Consider the following 20,925-nt stretch of genomic DNA (forward strand, 5'->3'; position numbering starts at 1 on the left):
AAAATGCAACTTCTAAAAACTGAAGATTGCCAATAATCACGTCACGGAAACGGTCTTTTTCCAAAATGCAACAGTTGTTCCCTAATCACGTGACAGAAACGGGCTTTTTCAACAATGCAACAGTTGTTCCCTTGTAAGACTGCAAATATTCAAAGACTATCACTAATGGCTCAGGTGTCAATATTTATGAGTGGTTGGGTGGATGGATGTGGGTGTGGTGAGTGGGTGGGTGGATGCATGGATGAATGGATGGCGGATGGATTAATGGATGGCTGTCTGGATGGATGGGTGCTTGGGTGGATGAATGGATGGCGGATGATTGGTCGGTGTATGGATGGATGGATGCATGGATGCATGTATGGGTGCTGGGCGGACGGATGTGTGTGTGGTGAGTGGGTGGGTGGATGCATGGATGAATGGATGGCGGATGGATTAATGGATGGCTGTCTGGATGGATGGGTGCTTGGGTGGATGAATGGATGGTGGATGATTGGTCGGTGTATGGATGGATGGATGCATGGATGCATGTATGGGTGCTGGGCGGACGGATGTGTGTGTGGTGAGTGGGTGGGTGGATGCATGGATGAATGGATGGCGGATGGATTAATGGATGGCTGTCTGGATGGCTGTCTGGATGGATGGATGGATGGATGGGTGCTTGGGTGGATGAATGGATGGTGGATGATGGGTCGGTGTATGGGTGGATGGATGCATGGATGCATGTATGGGTGCTGGGTGGACGGATGTGTGTGTGGTGAGTGGGTGGATGCATGGATGAATGCATGGCGGATGGATTAATGGTTGGCTGTCTGGATGGGTAGATGGCTGGATGGATGGATGGATGAATGGATGGATGGATGAATGGATGGATGGATGAATGAATGCTCAGCCTCGCAGATGGGGACGGGGGAGGGGGAGCAGGCATATGGGGTGTGAGCGTGCGCGCCTGGCCATACAACATGCATTGTGAGAAATACAAGATAACAAGCATCAAGAACCATTTCTGCTTGCTGCGCTTCCTTACTGGACCCTGTTTCTAGCCTCAAGGGCTAGTGTGTGTGAGGCACGCCACCACGCATAGATTTTTCTATTAGTCAGCATTCTCAAGAGGTGTGAGCTAGTATTGTATTTTTGTACTAGCCCTTTTATGGTATCACAAGTCTCAGCTGACTCTTTGATGCAAAGCTGGGAATCAGAATTTAATGTCCACAAATACAAAGAGGCATGCGCTTAGGAATTGCCTATATATTAGGCCTATTACCCTTGTGATGCGAACATGCAGCACATTGCTGAATACTCTGGGAACAGAAATTTTACCAACAAGGAAGGTGATTTAATTCATGACTTTCACCATTACACCTTTAAGGCACAGGTTGAAGATATACTTCTTCAGTCAATACTTTACATAGGTTGCCACATGGATTACACCAACCTGTACTGCAGTATGATGAACTGCAGACTGACATGCTCTTTGACCTATGGAGGTATTGTGAAGCAGTTTGTCAATTCATGCTGCATACTACACTTTGTAGTATAGTAACAGTGTACCTGCTAATGCTACGATGCCTACAGCAATGATAATAGGACTTAACACCCTCTGAAAGTTAGTTAAGTTTGGTGTAACTTAGGAATACATTGGAGCGTTAAAAAAACTAAAAGGAAAGAATCCCGTCGCTGAGACAAACAAGCTTCTTCATTATCCAGAAAGCAGGCGCCTTATAGGTGCAACAAACTTGGCATTTAGCAACATATTTTGCGTTGGACAAAATGAAAGCAGGGTGGTGATCTCTTACACATGTTTTATGACTGTCAACTTGCTCACTCTATAAGGCTTGAGCTATCCCACTGCTATATGCTTACGAGTCCACACATTCACTCATTTGCATAAACTTGAGAAAAACTATATTGCATTCTTGGGCCATTTTGTAGTTTTGTTGTCAACCCCATTCTCCCAGAATGGAAATCCACTCATACCTTATCAGTTCATACTTAGTGGGCATGGCTGTGTTTCATATGCACTCAGCACTTCATTAATCAAAGAAACCGGCCAACAAGGCTGGACTGGGAAACCAAATGAACCTCTGCCAAAAATACTCACCTTAAACACCCCTCCTCGTGGTATCTCTCTCTATTCTATCATCCACTCTCTCTCACTCTCCTTCACTTCTCTCACTCACTCCTCAAACTCTGATCGCTTTCTTTCTGCCTTCATCCTCCCACCCACCCACTCTTTCTCTCTCTCTCACTTGAAGCCTCGCTGTGCCAGCGACGGTTAACCTCTAGGAGCCGCGGAAAGTTCTAAACGTCACGGTCTCAGGGGCGACCATGGGCCTTCAAATCAGCCTCCAAAGCATGCAGCCCGATGACACTGGGGAAATGCCCGGTGGAATAAAAGATCGGGCAGCCCAGACAGACAAAACTAGTTAAATTCTGAACATATTAAATTACCTAAAAGAGATAAAACCTTAGTGAAATTCCAACACTGTCTTACTAAATTCACGCCTCTAATTATAGTCCCAGCTGTACTTTTGGAACCCAAGAAAATAAAACATAACTTACTTTATAATGATTGACCAATATTTCAATTCAATCAATCTCGGTCCTGGCAACAAAAATTCCTCTTCATTTGTACAATCTTATCAAAAACATCCGTGTCATAAATCTCACACTTTGATTGTAAGTAGTTATATGCAGAACTCCTCGTGATCTACTTGTCCCACGCAACACCTGGTTATTAAATAATTCCAGCAGATTCCCGTACTTTCTGCATACAGGCTATCATGGCTGAAATGTAATAGGAAGGCATTGAACATCGCGTTGTTATGTCGGCGATGTAACACCCGATCCAGTTTAAATTGTCGATGTCATCGCCGTTGCGATTTAAAAGCCGTGATGTAAATGCGCGCGATATCTATGTCCGCGATATCGCGTCATACAACCCTCACATGTCCTCTATCATCCAAAACTCCCAACCCGTCATACCACGTCATACTCCCAGTCCATATACTCTCACCACACAAAATCCTTCCGCACAGATTGTAAGATCACATTGCAGAAAGCGCTGCGCGATCCCTCGTTGGAGGGGCAGGCCACCGCGGACCCCCCCTACTGCTTCAGGCCAGCACAGGGGCGGTCATGCACCCCACTGGCGATGCCCCGTTACTGCCGGTATCAATCGCCCGGTCCTGATTCCCCCCTCCAGGCTGCTCCAACATGGAGGGTCCGCAGCACCACCGGCCTCATGCCGTGCTGGCAGTCACTCACCCCTACCCTGGAAACCATGTGGCACCCAAAAAAAAAACTTCCACCTGAGCGCCCGTAGCCCGCCGCAAGCCCAGCCCCCCCTCCCGCTGGAAAAAATCATTAACCTGGCCTAACCTCACCCTGCCCCGCCCACCAGACAGAGGGTCTCCCCAAAGAAAGAACCAAGGCGGCGTGACTCTCATTGCGTCCAGCCGCAGGGGCACATTATGCTACAGCCGTCACCGCCCGCCGACCCCACGCTCCCCCCCTTGGAAGCAGGCTCAGAGGCTCTACAACACAGGCGGCAACTCCCCCCTCCCCTTCCTCCGCGCATTGCGGCTCCCCATGCACGCATGGCCGGCTGCATGCTAGCAGGGCCCTGGACAGCCTGCAACTAACGCATCAGCTCTGTGCCCAAACCACCATATCCCGCAAGTTTGCCGGCCAGGCGGGAGGTCCCGGCCGCCTACAACAACGGAATTGTTGCCTCCTTTGGCCGCCACAGAAACAAGTCTCCCGCCATGGATTGGGCCACGGCCTACCCCCTCCGCCCCAACCCGCAGGCGCCATTTGTCACGCTGGCCCCGATTAAGGACATGTATAGCTCCCCCTAGGGGTCCAGCACACAGCCTGGGTGACTCTGAGCCCCCATACAAAACAGGCACAACCAAGGAAATACCAGGCGCCCGGCCCATTCACAGATATGTGATGAAGTGCCTCCGGAGTGGGGCACGGCAGGGGGTGAAGATTGCAAGGTACATGTTAGGGCCTGGCAGCAACAAAAGACACGGAGTCAGAGGGATTTGATTATCCCAGATACTGGCCAACTGGTGCCATCCGACCTGCCCCCCGCGGCACCAAACTACTCGCAAATGCCCCCCCCCCGGAATCTAAGCATAAATGCCGCCAAAGCTCCCGTGCGCCAAAAGGCCGGTCCCAGACCCCCGATCCCGAGGATTTGAACAGCCTCAGTGCCCGGCCCAGCTGGGTGACCCCCAAGTTTCTCAGGGAGCCCATGCAGAATCCCCTCAACGCCGGCCCCCGAATTGTGCCTAGTGAGCCCGCCCACCAGCCCTACTACCCTGCACAAACTTTTCTGTCTAAACCCCCGGCGGTGCTAAGGTGTCAGGAAGAAGTTGGATACTCCTCTCCTGACACCTTATATGCGTTCCTAACTCCTGCTCCTTCCCCAATCATCTAGCCCTCCCACACGTTGTCCTTTCGGCCATCGTACAAAAAGCCTCAGGGGAAGACTGGTCTGAGACCTAAACTTTCCCCGCGGGCCGTTATTCTCCCGCACACAATTATGTATTGATGGCTCTGCCCCCGGAGACGCACTGGGTGATCCTGGTACAAAAGGCATGGGAAACCCCACAGAAACACCTGGGCCCCCTTGTGACCCTCATCACAGGTGGATAATCTCATGCTGGACCTGCTGGGAGTTAGTGGACACCCCCCCCCCCCCCCAGTTGAATATGCAGTGAATGACTGAGCAGACCAGGGAGAAATAATCAATTGTATCGCTCAGAATGCGGAGGGGGGCTCAATACAATGCTAGTGCCATTTTGGTCTCCCCCGGGTGGGACAGAGTAGTAAGGGGCACTTGTCGCAGGATTTAAGCGCCCAGCATATGCATATGTGGGCAATATCGGGAGGTCCGGTTTCTTATCCAGCTGCACCAAGATGGAGGCTTGTTGAGGCTTGGCCTTGACCACCCCAAACAGCTGCCTGTGAAAGACTATTCAGTCCCCCCTTCTGTAGCACTGCAAGAGGAGTCATGCCCCATGCCCCGCACCCTGGCTTCGATTCTGGATGGGGCTACATACTGAAAGGGTGGGGAATGCAGATGGCCAGAATGCCAAGTAATAAGTAACTCCACCGCCACGTGGAGAGCAGCTTTGGAATGGGGCTTGGTGACAGACAGTAGCAGAGAGACCAACACCCTCACTGAAGTGACCGTGCTGATGACTATTCCTGACGATCTGGACCCTGTGATCATTTGCTTTGCTCCAAATCTGCTGCACACCATAGACAAGGACTGACCACCCAGAGGTGCACAACAAACAAAGATTGACCAGTATACAGCCCTGGGAGCGGGCAGGAGCCTGCCGGCAAAAGGTAACACCAGGCCACGGTACCAGCAGGAACCAACGGGGACTTAGATCCTGGCGACCATTGAGCCACCCAGTGCAGTGGTGCAGACAAAGATGAAGGCCATGGAACTTGACGTTTACCTACTGAGAACGGACCTACGTAAGGTGGCAGAGAGATTGGTTGAAATGGAACAGCAAATGTCCAAGGTGCAGGAGGAACTAACTGTACTGAGGACCGTGGTTACCTCTCTCGAGTCTCAATCACAAAGGTTGGAGGCCCGTGCAAAAGATGCAGAGGGTCAGTCCCCTAGTTTCAACCTGCGTTTTAAGGGGTTCCCTGAGGTGGCCGAAGGATGTGCCCCGAAGCCATTCCTGGAAGACTGGATTAAAGCACTACTACTGACTGCAAGACTATTGTGGTGGAGTATGCACACCGATTATTGGCACGCCTGGCCATGCCCAGGAGCCCCTCCAAGATCAGCAATCACTAAAATCCTAAATTACAGTGACCAAGACTCCATTTTACAGGTGGTGTGCAGAATAGGGGATGCCTCTGTTGAGAATCATACTATATGCATCTTCCCTGATTACCCCAGAGTTGTCCAGATACAAAGACAGCTCTTTGGCGGTGTTAAACAAAAACTGAAAGCAATGGGCCTCACCTACATGTTGCTTTACCCGGCTAAACTGAAAGTGCTGCACGAAGATCGCTCGCATTTCTTCATTACACATGGGCATACCTTAGGCTGGTTGGAGATTCAAGGTGGTGACTGAATCCCAGCACCAACATCAGGAGGTGTCCCTGGAGAGGCCCGAAGGGCCAGGAGAACTATATCCACATTGGGAGGAGAAGCGAACAAAGGTGTCTTTCTACCTCTGGGGTAAACGTGGTGGTCCATCAAGATGGAACCCGGGATTTGGAGCTACGGTGTCTGGAGAAAGAGTTGGCTAGGGTGCTGGTCAATTGCTCTTGTATCCATCAGAGCTGGCTTGGATATTCAGCTCCTGGGATCAGAAAGTGACTTGGTTTAATGGAAGCTATTGAAAGAGGTTATCTGCCCACCAGGTGACAGTTAGCAGATCCGAGTGCATTGGATACTGGACCCTATGTTGTGTGCTCAGCCCATAAAGTACTGTTGTTGTGTATAGTGCTTTTGCCTCACCGGAGGGGAACACTTGAACTTGATCACTTAGAAGGACATAGCTTAAGACATGTGTCTTAAGTGGGGTGAAATAGTGCACTTAAGAGCTGCATCATTGACTGAGCCATGAGCATGATTGGTACCTCACCCTCTTCTCTCCCTTCTTTACTCCTCTCCAGTCTTTATTTTTCCACAGTTATGATTGTGGCCAATCGCTACAGGAAGCATGTGCAGGGCCCATAGGAATATTACAGGACGAGACTGCTCACCAGTCCGCCCTCGGGTTCGCATGGCCGCACCCTTACCTCTTGACAGAGTCTCATACCACTACTGGGACACAGGGTGGGCCCGGCACACACTGACCTAATGCTAGTTTAAGTTATTGGGTGGGTAATACCATACATGGCTGGGGAGATGCTAGTTGGGGTTCATGGTGTATACCCTGTGGTGGGTGGGCAACTGTGGGTTTGATTTTATTACATGAAGTTGGGAGTGGCTCTTTTTCAGGTGAGTGGCGGGGTGGGGCATGGGGACAGGTGGTGTTGGTGCTGAGTAAGTTTCAGTAGCCCTTGATGGGAGAATGCATACGATTCCGCATGTGGAATGTGAGGGGCGTGAAAGCATTTGCTAAAAGTTTTTTTTTTCTGCAGTTTTATTTAGCACAAACTCGACCCGAAAGTATTGGAGCGATTTACATGAGCACCAGTTACATTACACAAGCACAAATTCAATTTGATTTGGTCGGCACAGGGAGAGTAAGTGATTTGCCAGAAGAGACTCAAACCTGGTATCCTAGCTCCAAAGTCAGCTGCTCTCGCAGTCATGCCACTTCCTCTCCCCAGGAGAGGACTTTTGGACGCATTCTTATCTTAGAGGGGTCACACTACTAGAAACAAATGTATTAGATAGTGAGGCCCAAAAACTGCAGAAGAAATGGAGAGGGCAACTCTTTTCCTCAAAGTGCTCCTCGTATGCTAGAGGGGTGTCCATATAAGTGACGCCCAGGGTCCAATTCCAATTGCGCAAACACACTGCAGGGTGCTAAGTGCTCATGCACAGTGTTCTGGATGGTAGGGAGATCTGCCTCCTTAATGTAAAGTACCCCAACAACGATGATTGTGAATTTTTTGGCCAACTGAAGGCCGAGCTCCTACCCTATGTTGGAATGCAAATCATATGGTCAGTGGATTTTAACTGTGTCCTGGACGGCCAGCTGGACAGACTTCCCCACAGGCTGGGTACAAAATCCCCACATGGCTGTGGGTTTACTTGAGACAATGGCCATGCTACAGTTGGTAGACATCTGGAGGGACCTACACTCCAAAACCAGGGGATTTTCCTGCAACACGCCAACGCTGGGGGATGATCCTTGTGGTATTCCGCATGTGATGACTTTAGGTGTGGAGGTGAAGGGTGGCAGTCGGATGCTCTATGTGCATCCGGTTAGGACGGAGGCGATCCACTTGAGGGTGTCTTGATGTATGCCTAGGTTGTAGAGTCTGTTGATGAGGGTATTGTGGTAGAGCATGCTGAATGCTGCGGAGAGGTCGAGGAGGATCAGCTGACTGTTTCTCCATGGTCGAGAAGTGTTCTGATGTCGCCTTTGGTGGCCATCAGTGTGGTCTCAGTGCTGTGGTTGGCACGGAATCCACAGCAGGCAGCGCAGGGACACCAGGCAGCACAGGGATAGGGATGGCAGGCAGCACAGGGACAGTAGGCAGTGCAAGGTCAACAGCCAGCACAGGGACACGGACAGTAGGCAGAACAAAGACAGGGACAGCATGCTGCGGAGGGTCAGCAGGCAGCTCAGGGATACCACTCAGATCAGGGACAGCACGTAGCACAGGGACAGGGACAGCAGGCAGCGCACAGACAGCAGATAGGTCAGGGGCACAGTACCTTAAGATGGGGTCAGGCAAAAGAGGGGTGGCCCAGTCTAGCCTCCTCCGGGCTCTGACAGGCACAGACGGGTCCGCCCTTGGCCCGGGCACATCAGTGAACCAGGCACAGCTGGGATATTTATTGTTGCTGGGAGGTGCAAGAATCTGCTCAACCAGCTGGCCCTGCCTCAGGGGCTGCTAGGAAATGGAGTCCTGGTTTCGTCCGGTGGTGGGAGGGAGTACGAGGCACTCTGCATGCTCAGCATAGTGATGCAGGTGGCAGGAACAGGAGGCAAGACACCTCCTGGATCAAAGTGAGGAGAGTGGCTTCCCACGAAGCAGAAGCCGTGGGGATAATTATTGGTGACAGAAGGTGGGAAAAGTTGCTCAACCAGCTGGCCCCACCTCCGGGGTTGGTGGAAAATGGGGTCCTGGTCTGGTCCAGTGGTGGGAATGGGTACAAGACGCTCTTTGCACTGTGATGCAGGCAGCAGGATCAGGAGGTGATCCACCTCCTGATGGATATGGCGAACAGTGGCTTCCCACAAAACTGGAGCCACAGGGATCTTTATTGGCTCCAGCTGCCAAGACAATCTGCACAACTAGCTTGCCCCGCTCTGGGGCTGCTGAGAAATAAAGGTGTCCCAGTCTCGTTCATTGGTGGGAGAGGGTACGGGGTGCATCTGCACACTCAGCGCAGTGATGCATGCAGCAGGAACAGGAGTAGAGGCAACTCCTGGAGAGAAGGGCGGAGAGGGGCTTTCTTTCAACTTCTGGCCAAGCAGAATTCTTCAGATCATTTCCCAACAGATACTCCACTGGGATGGCAGGGTACACAATCACCTACTTTGCGTCAGAAACCACTCCCCACACTAAGCTTACCAAGGCCATTGGATGGAGTTTAGCCTATTTGTCAACAATGTTAACCTGGTGACTAACGCCAGGTATCATTTTGTCTCGGGCAACCAGTCTTGCAGCCATCATAGTGACACTGGCACCTGTTTCTCTCAGAACCTCTATCTCAGTCCCATTGATTTTACATCATTGTCTATACTTCTCCATGCTTAGTGGTAAGGCAAGCAGGGCTTAAATATCTACTCCATCCAGGGAAACTAAAGTAGCCTCAGTGTATACTCTGGCCTCTGCAGAGTACACTTCCACCCCCACTCTATGCTAGCCAATCCCTTGGATTGTTCACCACTTGGGGACATTTTGGAGCATGCTGCATCTCATTTCTTGTGCCCTTCCCGATGACAGCCATGACACAACCCAGAAGCCTTTGCTGGGTTCCAGTTCTTACCCTGATACCCTTTGTCTTTGGTCTACTAGAAGTCTCAGAGCCCACCCTCATGAAAACGTTGGGGGATTTTTGAGAACTCCTTCTTTTAAACATTGTATTTGCACAACTCCCTGCTGGGAAGTCTGAGTATCCGTTTTCTGCTCAATCTCACCATTGGTCTTCCTGAACACCCTGGCTCTCTCTGACCCATTTGTCAGCTATTCTCCCCAGCTTACTGGTAGAAGACAACTTGGAATCCACCAAATGCTGATGCAATTTCTCCGTTGTACAATTAGTCAAAATGTGCTCCTTTATAATTAAATTATAAAACCCACCATAATTGTCTACCTCATTGCTTTTTATCCAGCCTTCTAGTGCTCTGACTGAAGAGTCCACAAAGTCAATCACATCTGGTTCTGACCTTTATGGTTGTCCCTACACTTCAATCTGTATTCCTCAGTAGTGTGTCCAAATCCTTCTATTGAGATCATATACAGATAGGACTCAGTCACATCCTCATTAAGGGTCAGTAGTTTATTTCTGCCCTTCACTGAGAATAACTCCCACAGTAGTTAGCCCCCGTGCTGGTGATCTATTTTTCTCATTATGCAGGGCCTCTCAGCAGCTGTAAACCACTTGTCAATATAATATCCATCACTAAACTTGGTGGCAATCCATTTGGGGATCTTACAGTCAAAATAGTCCTCCTTCTCCCTGTTAATGTTGCTGCCACCATTTTCTTTGGGCTTCAAGCCCATCTTGAACCTTCTTTCTTCAAGGGCTAGTCTCCTTTCCTTGAGTTCAATCTTCTAGTCAGAGGAGATAAAGCTCTTCCTAAAGACTTACTACCACCTACCTTACCAGTAGGGGGTCTGCTAGAATGACTATATACTACACCAGAAAAGAAGTATATTGTGCACTGAGTTCAGTGAGTCCCCAAAGGTATGGCAGAGGTTAAAGTAGATAATATCTTACTCTCAATTGTGAGGTAGCTGAGCTGAGCAATGAGGCTTATCAGAGGGTAGTGTGAATGCATTTTTGTACACACTCATACAAGACAGGAACAAGCACTTAATGACTAACTCCAGATCAATGTTTAGCAAAAATATCACTGTAGTTACTTTTATTTTTAGGAACTAAGTTGAACTCAGTTACAGGCAAGTAATACTTTTCAGAACAGCACTAGAAATGCTTTTATGGTCTGGGAAATACTTTGGTCTTCTCAATCTGAAACAGTAACATTTAGCACTTGAAAAGGGATAGACAGTCGTAGGTAATAGATAGAATGCAATGCAATCCTAAGGAAGGAGGCGATCCACTCAGCAGGTAAGTACACGACTTATGTTGCCAGTCCTCGAGGGTTAGTCTGACCCTAGGCAAGGGTCAGTTTGAGCTGGGCACTGCACTACCAGCGGCACTGAAGCGGCCGGGTGCAAAATTCAGTATCTACACTGCGGTGGTCGATACAGACAATGATGTTTGCTCTTGCGGTCAACGGAGAACAATGGGGGTAAATGGGAGTTAGTGGGCCGCCAACGCCGGAACCGTTGCGGTCGTCGTCAGCGAGTCACTGTTGGTTGAAGGGAGGGACCGTCAGCTCAGCAGGGCAGGGGAGATGTGATCGAACCGTTTGAGGTCAGTAATGAGCCTAGCGGCCAGGTTCAGAACAGATTTGATTGGGGCTAGGTGGGCTTTAGGGGTTCCATTGAGGATGGCGTTACCATAGTCGATTTTCGACAAGACCAGCAATTGGACAACTAACGTAAAGTCACCTGAAGGAATGAAGGGTTTTATTTTCTTGAGGTAATGGAGTGTGAAGAGAGCTCCTTTGGCTGAATTTTTTATGTGGGGGATAAGAGTAAGGTTCTGGTCCATGTTAAAACTGAGGGATTTAACTGAGTATGATATAGTGAGAGAGCAGTTGAGTGCGGTAAGGTCAGAGATCCAGGATAGAATGGGGAGCGAGTTGTTCTTAGGGGAGAAAAGAATGATTTCGGTCTTTTTTGGGTTGAATTTGAGGTGGTTGTAGTGGAACCAGGATTGAATCTAACTCAAGGCATCAATGAGGTGAAAAACATCCGAGCTGGAGTGAATCTTATTCTAAATTTGGGTGTCATCGGCGTATAGGCTGTAATTGATTCCCGCTTCACCCCATAGAAGCTATCCTGGCTGCTGTGGTATGAAACCACGAAACTGGTCCGAGGATGCTTGTTTCCGGTCCAGGGAAGTCCTGGCTTGGCAGTTCGGGCTGGACTGTTCCCATGAGGCACAGGGTAAAGACTGATTTGCATATGGCCAGGTCTAAACTGGGGTGGCATGGTGAGCAAAAGAATGATGGATTTAACCCATTGTGCGGTCACATTCTGACATTTCCTCAAACAGCCCATCGGAAGCCAGCCAGAATGACTGGCCTGTTTCAACTCTAACCGGCTGAATCAAAATTAGCCGGTCAGAATTGTAACCGAAGATATTGGTCGTAAGGCCTCCAACCTGAGGAACGAGGCCTTCGACTGACATCGTAATGGGCCCCTTAGTGTTGAGTTGTTATGCTTTTTGTGTTTATATTAAATGCTATTTATCAGAAAAGCCAGAATGTGACTGGGCAATCTTTTATTGCAGTTACTACATGCATTTCAAGTCTGGAGACTGTGTATGCAGCTACCTCCCTCTGAAGAGCCTAAAAGCCTCAGACTGTTTGAACTGCGGTACATCTGAGAGCTAAGTGCTGATGAAGTACTTGTTCCAGTTGCTGAGTACCCATACTAGGTCAGGCGAAAGGATATCAGGAGTAAAAGGCCACAACTCCCATGGCTGGACACAGTAACCACTACTTGTCCCAAGTCCCTCTGATAGGAGTTCTGACACTTACCCAGATACATGTGAAGTACTGAACTTAATTTGTAAAAAGATTATAAGAATAAATGCATGTGGCTCAATGTTTTTCTTAGAGGCCCACCGTACGGTGGAGTTGCTGAATACCAATACTTACTGGTCTTGTTTACAGCCTATTGGGATGGAAAATTCCCTATAAATGGGAATGGACATGTACCCCTGCCCCGAGTGCCCCCAACTGTAATAGTGTCTGGATCTCTGGTGCTGATTTTTGTTGTCAAGGGTGAACATGGAGCATGTGTATGCGCCATGACATAGGCCTGTCTTATGGATAGTGGTCTTGTTGAACCAGGAAGGGCACCCAAAGCGCTACTTTCACTGTGGTGAAATACTACTGTCTTTGCCGGGAGGTAAGCATCACAAGTGCGTTGGTGGGAGTATACAGCATAGTGATCAATGGAAGTGAATAGACCCTTTAATCTGTGTCACTGGAGTGAGGCCTACAGGCTCACATATGTAAAGTTCCACTGCTGTGTGCTTAATTCACCTTTGGCCTAAATCAGGTTTAGCTGTTGTGCTATGCAGTGTGCGTGTGTGGTATATGCATTTGCTGGGTGTATGTGTGGCTCTGAATGGTAAAATACATGGAAGATGTTGTAGCAGGGTTTCCGTTCTCCCACAGAACTGTGCACAGAGATCTAGAACCTGGGTGAGTTAGGGTGACCCAAAACTCACCTTTGTTTCTGAAATCCCCTTACCAAGCTAGCTACAGTATCTCATCAGTAGTAATTACTTCCCAATGACTTAGACAATCCAGAACATGAACTTAGGGTACCTCAGGTATCGTGGAACACATGAACACTCTTTCGTTATATAATCATTACAAACCGAAACTGGGAGGCAAAGAACACACGTGCAAGTTTGAAATGTTTATTTTTCAATGCAAGGTTCTCAAACGCAGTATCTTGTATAATACCAACATACATATTATAAAAATCAGAGTTAGCAGCATAGTCACTAATCCATAATAAGCAAAAGGTGATAGCATGTTATGATGCAAAAATCTATAGAATTCTGTATCACCTATATTTCGCGCACCCTATTCAGTATATTATATTATATCTAAGAAGGTCTCGTTTGGGTTCTAGCAGGGCGGGCCCATACCTCTAATTCTCAGTAGGAGTGGATCACATCAACAGCTACCAGCTCTCTGCATGCGAAGCATCAAGTGTGTTAATTCATTCCCTGTAACTCTATCTTAAACCCGCGTAGAGCCCAATGTTGGCAGCAACATTATTTGTGTTATGTCTAATGTAGTGCGAGGATCAGGCTTTCAGCAACCTTGTGTTAGGTTATTCTTAGAGGGTGCAGTTCTCAGTGTGCAGACAGTTGTACCAAACACGACTGATATCAGAGCAATAACATATTATTCTCAAATAAATCACATCTTTCGTCTAGGTTGAAAGCTACAATAACAATTAGGTGTCGTGTGCAAACTGAAGCCGAAGGAAAATATGGCGTTTAAACATTTAATAAACTCATGCTAACTTAACACAATATATAGAAACGCAGTAACCATATGACACCCCCCAATGATCCGAGGACCGTTAAAAAAGGAAGAAAATATAAGCCAATACTATATGAGAGGCCAAACATGAAAGCAGAGTTCAACAATATTGAGCCAAGCTAAATGTATGTAAGTGTATATATTTTTTCAATAATAATAAAAAATGTATGAATGCCTATAGTGGCCACACAAAAATATAAAAATTCGAACTTAAGGCCAACTCCAAGTACATAGGCCTAGAACAAATGAAAGTCGAATGTTCGTAATAAAAAAGGCACCATTCAGAATTACTAAAAAGTCACGTGCCATGATAATGAAAGTCTTCAAAGTCACTCATGGGTTGAATGAATATGCAAAATAGGTAGCTACAGCTTCCAACATGAAATCACTGTCATCATCCGAAAACAGTTCAGCCATCCAATTAAGCAATGGGAAAGAACATACGTGCTCCTCCAGCTCTGAATCCTCTAGCAACATCAGAGGACAACTCAGTGGGTTCTCGAGAATGCTATGCGCCAGAAAGTCATGCGCTGCTGCGGATATGTCCCACTGACCCATTAGTCCATGCATCGCTGCCATAGCCATAACCCTTTCGCCAGAACAAACCAACTCGTGAGCAACTACGGGGCTCATCAGCTGATCAAAATTGACGTCAGGAGAAGTCGGTAAGCAGAGACACAAATCAATGGCCCAGTCGAAATCACAGCTCAGGCAATGAAACACAGGCTGGACACATGTGAAATAGGAAAATCGGAACGATAATCCAAAAGCCGTGCTTAAAGTCGCAAGCGGCAAGGAGCCATAGTATTCAAGCATCCGGTTGCAAAACTGCATCAGTAGTGGCTGAGCGTTTCCTTGCGCAGGATGGGCATCCATGTTTTAGAAAGCAAAATATCACCAGAACGCCTGCAGCCAAAGCCAGCAAAACAGGAAATCCGCCAAACAGGCTTGCAAATATAGAATGAAAGAACGCAGGGATAATACCAAATACTTTCTCAAACGTAGTCACAAGACCACTGCTAACCAATTTAAAAAAAAGTGCTAGGCCGGTTGTGGAGGAGGCATTGAAGATTTGATGAACCAGCTTGGAGAAATGAAACGGCAAATCAGTATTTAAAAGTGCCTGCACCTCTGTGCGTGTGTTAGCTATGTGAAGGACATAAGTTTCGCGGGCAGAGCTCAGGGCCACTTGCTTCTGAGACAATAGGGCTCTTATACGGCTCAAACCATTGAACTCCGTTCTCAAGGTTGGTATTCGTGGCCAAATTGAAACATCTGAATTCCCATGCGTGGGTGGATATAACACATTCTTGCAACAAACCACCCTTTCTGATACAGTTACCACATAAGCGATACCGACTATTAACCCACAACACATTTCGTTATTTAAAAGTAAATAACTACCGTTGGATAATAAAGTAAATGTGGGAACTATTGCAGGAACTGGTGTCCCCTTCAAAACACAGGCCAAATTAGGCTTGTCCTGATTACAAGAACCATGCAACTGGATGTGTCTGCACATTAGTGAGCGGTCAGGCGACTGTGTACATTCTTCACCATTCAGATTCACTTCACTCCCCTCCTTTAGGCATCTGTAAGTGTATGGTAAAGACCATGTCTCATGGAGGAAAGCGCTGCCTAATGGTTCATATCGCCCTATAGCTATATATTTCATACAGTTTGTAAATTTATACAGAGCAAAAGGCAAGGTAATAATACCATGGATAAGCCATGTAGCAGCAGTCACCTCAGCCACAGAAAAGGGCAAGGATTCTAATTTTTCAATGTGTAACATAGAAAATGATGCATCTCTCATTGAAAGCATGCACTGTTTTTCAGTCAAATTAAATGGGGCAAATAGTGATGAGACGTTCATATAACTCCAAGGCACTCGACCAGACTTCAGAGTCTGTAGTGCCCAAGCAAACTGCATCACAGAACGCAATTGATTTTGACCATGACATAACACGGACACTTCATCATGTACAATGTCAACAACAGAAGACACAATATTGTTCAACGTGTAAATTCGGGAAGAAAGCGTGTTAATACTGTTATCGACAACTGCAAGCACTTTTTCTAAATTAGCTTGATCAATAGCTCTCAGGCGCTTAGCAGCCTCAATTTGAGAAACTTTCCAAATGTCATTGTAAATCGCATAAAGCCACCTTTTAGATCTACCTTTAGCCTTTTATAAAATCGTTCAAATCCACATTATCATTTAATTGAGACAGATGTAGTTTAACTGCAGCTAATGTGGAATGTTGCAACCAATTTTGACACAGCTTCCCAACTGAATAAGTTGTGACAGTATAATCTTCTTCAAAACGGGGATCAGGTCTGACTTCGGTGAACCCATCAGCCAAACCCAGAAAGCGACGTTGGCAAGAATCAGCACTCCTATGCCACATCAGCCAACCCCTGGAATCCAAACTGGAAATGTTAAAGGATGAATTGTGCAATAGAGCTTGCAACTCATGAATAGACAATTCAGTATAATTACCCCAACCTAAATATTCCTCTAAATCAGGTATGATTGGTGTATTTAATTTTTTAGCAGTAGCCAATCCAAAGCATGTTGTTTGGAAAATGGATGAATTTAGAAACAACATGTGATTCGGGATGAGACATGCACGGTGCAAAGCCTCAGTGCCTTGTACCTGCCAATCTTTGGTACCCCAAACCGATTTAAGGTCAATTGTTCCTTTCCAAATCTCGTAGCCATCTACAGCCAACCTGTCTAGAAAGGACTTCGAATACAGTAATTTTGTATCGGTAAGTCTAACTTTGGACATGGACTTTTGTGTCATTTTAAAATAAAATAACTCAGGATTTGATTGATTAAAGTCTGTGAAATATGTGTATTTTTTCAGAAACGTATTGGAACTGCCACCTAATGGAGCAGGGCAATGTTCCCATTGTGTATAATTTACAGCAACCCTCCTTGAATTTGTCTTATGCAAAACATGATTACCATAATGTTGAAAACAAAACAAATCACCATAATTAATAGAATCTAAATAAAGATCCTCAGCATCGAAGGCAGCATAATATTTCAAATCAGAGAATAATGCTTCTACGGCCTGAATATCCCAATCATCAGAACGTATATTTTGTTTAATCACATCTCCCATGTTTACTCTAAGCACATTTGGAACATTAATCACTTCAGTGGGCCCATTTATCTGAAACCTAACCGCATCCCACACAATCCCATCAAGGACAGGCCAAGCAGTAATGTTAACTGTATTTAAGTTTCATTTCAGTCTGTGTGCTGAATGTGAAGAGGAAAGGGGGGCCAATGTTCCATTAAGGTACCGAATTCCTGTTCTTTCTTTAACGTAGTGACCATCGATCAGGCGGAAAAAATAAAACACAAAACCAATTGACATAAAAAGGTAAAATGAAAATAGGATCAACCAAATGTATGTCCAAGGGGGAATTAAAAAATGTTTTTTAAACAACGTGGCATATTTTGCAATAGTTGAGGGTTTTTCTTGAAGGTTCCGAAACAGAGTCAAAAGAGAATCTGGACTGGTCGGCCAAACGAGTCTGCAAATCAGGCATCGATAAATCAGCAGGGCCAGGAGAACTATATCCACATTGGGAGGAGAAGCGAACAAAGGTGGTTTTCTACCTCTGGGGTAAACGTGGTGGTCCATCAAGATGGAACCCTGGATTTGGAGCTACGGTGTCTGGAGAAAGAGTTGGCTAGGGTGCTGGTCAATTGCTCTTGTATCCATCAGAGCTGGCTTGGATATTCAGCTCCTGGGATCAGAAAGTGACTTGGTTTAATGGAAGCTATTGAAAGAGGTTATCTGCCCACCAGGTGACAGTTAGCAGATCCGAGTGCATTGGATACTGGACCCTATGTTGTGTGCTCAGCCCATAAAGTACTGTTGTTGTGTATAGTGCTTTTGCCTCACCGGAGGGGAACACTTGAACTTGATCACTTAGAAGGACATAGCTTAAGACATGTGTCTTAAGTGGGGTGAAATAGTGCACTTAAGAGCTGCATCATTGACTGAGCCATGAGCATGATTGGTACCTCACCCTCTTCTCTCCCTTCTTTACTCCTCTCCAGTCTTTATTTTTCCACAGTTATGATTGTGGCCAATCGCTACAGGAAGCATGTGCAGGGCCCATAGGAATATTACAGGACGAGACTGCTCACCAGTCCGCCCTCGGGTTCGCATGGCCGCACCCTTACCTCTTGACAGAGTCTCATACCACTACTGGGACACAGGGTGGGCCCGGCACACACTGACCTAATGCTAGTTTAAGTTATTGGGTGGGTAATACCATACATGGCTGGGGAGATGCTAGTTGGGGTTCATGGTGTATACCCTGTGGTGGGTGGGCAACTGTGGGTTTGATTTTATTACATGAAGTTGGGAGTGGCTCTTTTTCAGGTGAGTGGCGGGGTGGGGCATGGGGACAGGTGGTGTTGGTGCTGAGTAAGTTTCAGTAGCCCTTGATGGGAGAATGCATACGATTCCGCATGTGGAATGTGAGGGGCGTGAAAGCATTTGCTAAAAGTTTTTTTTTTCTGCAGTTTTATTTAGCACAAACTCGACCCAAAAGTATTGGAGCGATTTACATGAGCACCAGTTACATTACACAAGCACAAATTCAATTTGATTTGGTCGGCACAGGGAGAGTAAGTGATTTGCCAGAAGAGACTCAAACCTGGTATCCTAGCTCCAAAGTCAGCTGCTCTCGCAGTCATGCCACTTCCTTTCCCCAGGAGAGGACTTTTGGACACATTCTTATCTTAGAGGGGTCACACTACTAGAAACAAATGTATTAGATAGTGAGGCCCAAAAACTGCAGAAGAAATGGAGAGGGCAACTCTTTTCCTCAAAGTGCTCCTCGTATGCTAGAGGGGTGTCCATATAAGTGACGCCCAGGGTCCAATTCCAATTGCGCAAACACACTGCAGGGTGCTAAGTGCTCATGCACAGTGTTCTGGATGGTAGGGAGATCTGCCTCCTTAATGTAAAGTACCCCAACAACGATGATTGTGAATTTTTTGGCCAACTGAAGGCCGAGCTCCTACCCTATGTTGGAATGCAAATCATATGGTCAGTGGATTTTAACTGTGTCCTGGACGGCCAGCTGGACAGACTTCCCCACAGGCTGGGTACAAAATCCCCACATGGCTGTGGGTTTACTTGAGACAATGGCCATGCTACAGTTGGTAGACATCTGGAGGGACCTACACTCCACAACCAGGGGATTTTCCTGCAACACGCCAACGCTGGGGGATGATCCTTGTGGTATTCCGCATGTGATGACTTTAGGTGTGGAGGTGAAGGGTGGCAGTCGGATGCTCTATGTGCATCCGGTTAGGACGGAGGCGATCCACTTGAGGGTGTCTTGATGTATGCCTAGGTTGTAGAGTCTGTTGATGAGGGTATTGTGGTAGAGCATGCTGAATGCTGCGGAGAGGTCGAGGAGGATCAGCTGACTGTTTCTCCATGGTCGAGAAGTGTTCTGATGTCGCCTTTGGTGGCCATCAGTGTGGTCTCAGTGCTGTGGTTGGCACGGAATCCACAGCAGGCAGCGCAGGGACACCAGGCAGCACAGGGATAGGGATAGCAGGCAGCACAGTGGTAGGGATGGCAGGCAGCACAGGGACAGTAGGCAGTGCAAGGTCAGCAGCCAGCACAGGGACACGGACAGTAGGCAGAACAAAGACAGGGACAGCATGCTGCGGAGGGTCAGCAGGCAGCTCAGGGATACCACTCAGATCAGGGACAGCACGTAGCACAGGGACAGGGACAGCAGGCAGCGCACAGACAGCAGATAGGTCAGGGGCACAGTACCTTAAGCTGGGGTCAGGCAAAAGAGGGGTGGCCCAGTCTAGCCTCCTCCGGGCTCTGACAGGCACAGACGGGTCCGCCCTTGGCCCGGGCACATCAGTGAACCAGGCACAGCTGGGATATTTATTGTTGCTGGGAGGTGCAAGAATCTGCTCAACCAGCTGGCCCTGCCTCAGGGGCTGCTAGGAAATGGAGTCCTGGTTTCGTCCGGTGGTGGGAGGGAGTACGAGGCACTCTGCATGCTCAGCATAGTGATGCAGGTGGCAGGAACAGGAGGCAAGACACCTCCTGGATCAAAGTGAGGAGAGTGGCTTCCCACGAAGCAGAAGCCGTGGGGATAATTATTGGTGACAGAAGGTGGGAAAATTTGCTCAACCAGCTGGCCCCACCTCCGGGGTTGGTGGAAAATGGGGTCCTGGTCTGGTCCAGTGGTGGGAATGGGTACAAGACGCTCTTTGCACTGTGATGCAGGCAGCAGGATCAGGAGGTGATCCACCTCCTGATGGATATGGCGGACAGTGGCTTCCCACAAAACTGGAGCCACAGGGATCTTTATTGGCTCCAGCTGCCAAGACAATCTGCACAACTAGCTTGCCCCGCTCTGGGGCTGCTGAGAAATAAAGGTGTCCCAGTCTCGTTCATTGGTGGGAGAGGGTACGGGGTGCATCTGCACACTCAGCGCAGTGATGCATGCAGCAGGAACAGGAGTAGAGGCAACTCCTGGAGAGAAGGGCGGAGAGGGGCTTTCTTTCAACTTCTGGCCAAGCAGAATTCTTCAGATCATTTCCCAACAGATACTCCACTGGGATGGCAGGGTACACAATCACCTACTTTGCGTCAGAAACCACTCCCCACACTAAGCTTACCAAGGCCATTGGATGGAGTTTAGCCTATTTGTCAACAATGTTAACCTGGTGACTAACGCCAGGTATCATTTTGTCTCGGGCAACCAGTCTTGCAGCCATCATAGTGACACTGGCACCTGTTTCTCTCAGAACCTCTATCTCAGTCCCATTGATTTTACATCATTGTCTATACTTCTCCATGCTTAGTGGTAAGGCAAG

Source organism: Lissotriton vulgaris, chromosome 11, assembly GCF_964263255.1.
Source record: "Lissotriton vulgaris chromosome 11, aLisVul1.2, whole genome shotgun sequence".
Taxonomy (NCBI): domain Eukaryota; kingdom Metazoa; phylum Chordata; class Amphibia; order Caudata; family Salamandridae; genus Lissotriton; species Lissotriton vulgaris.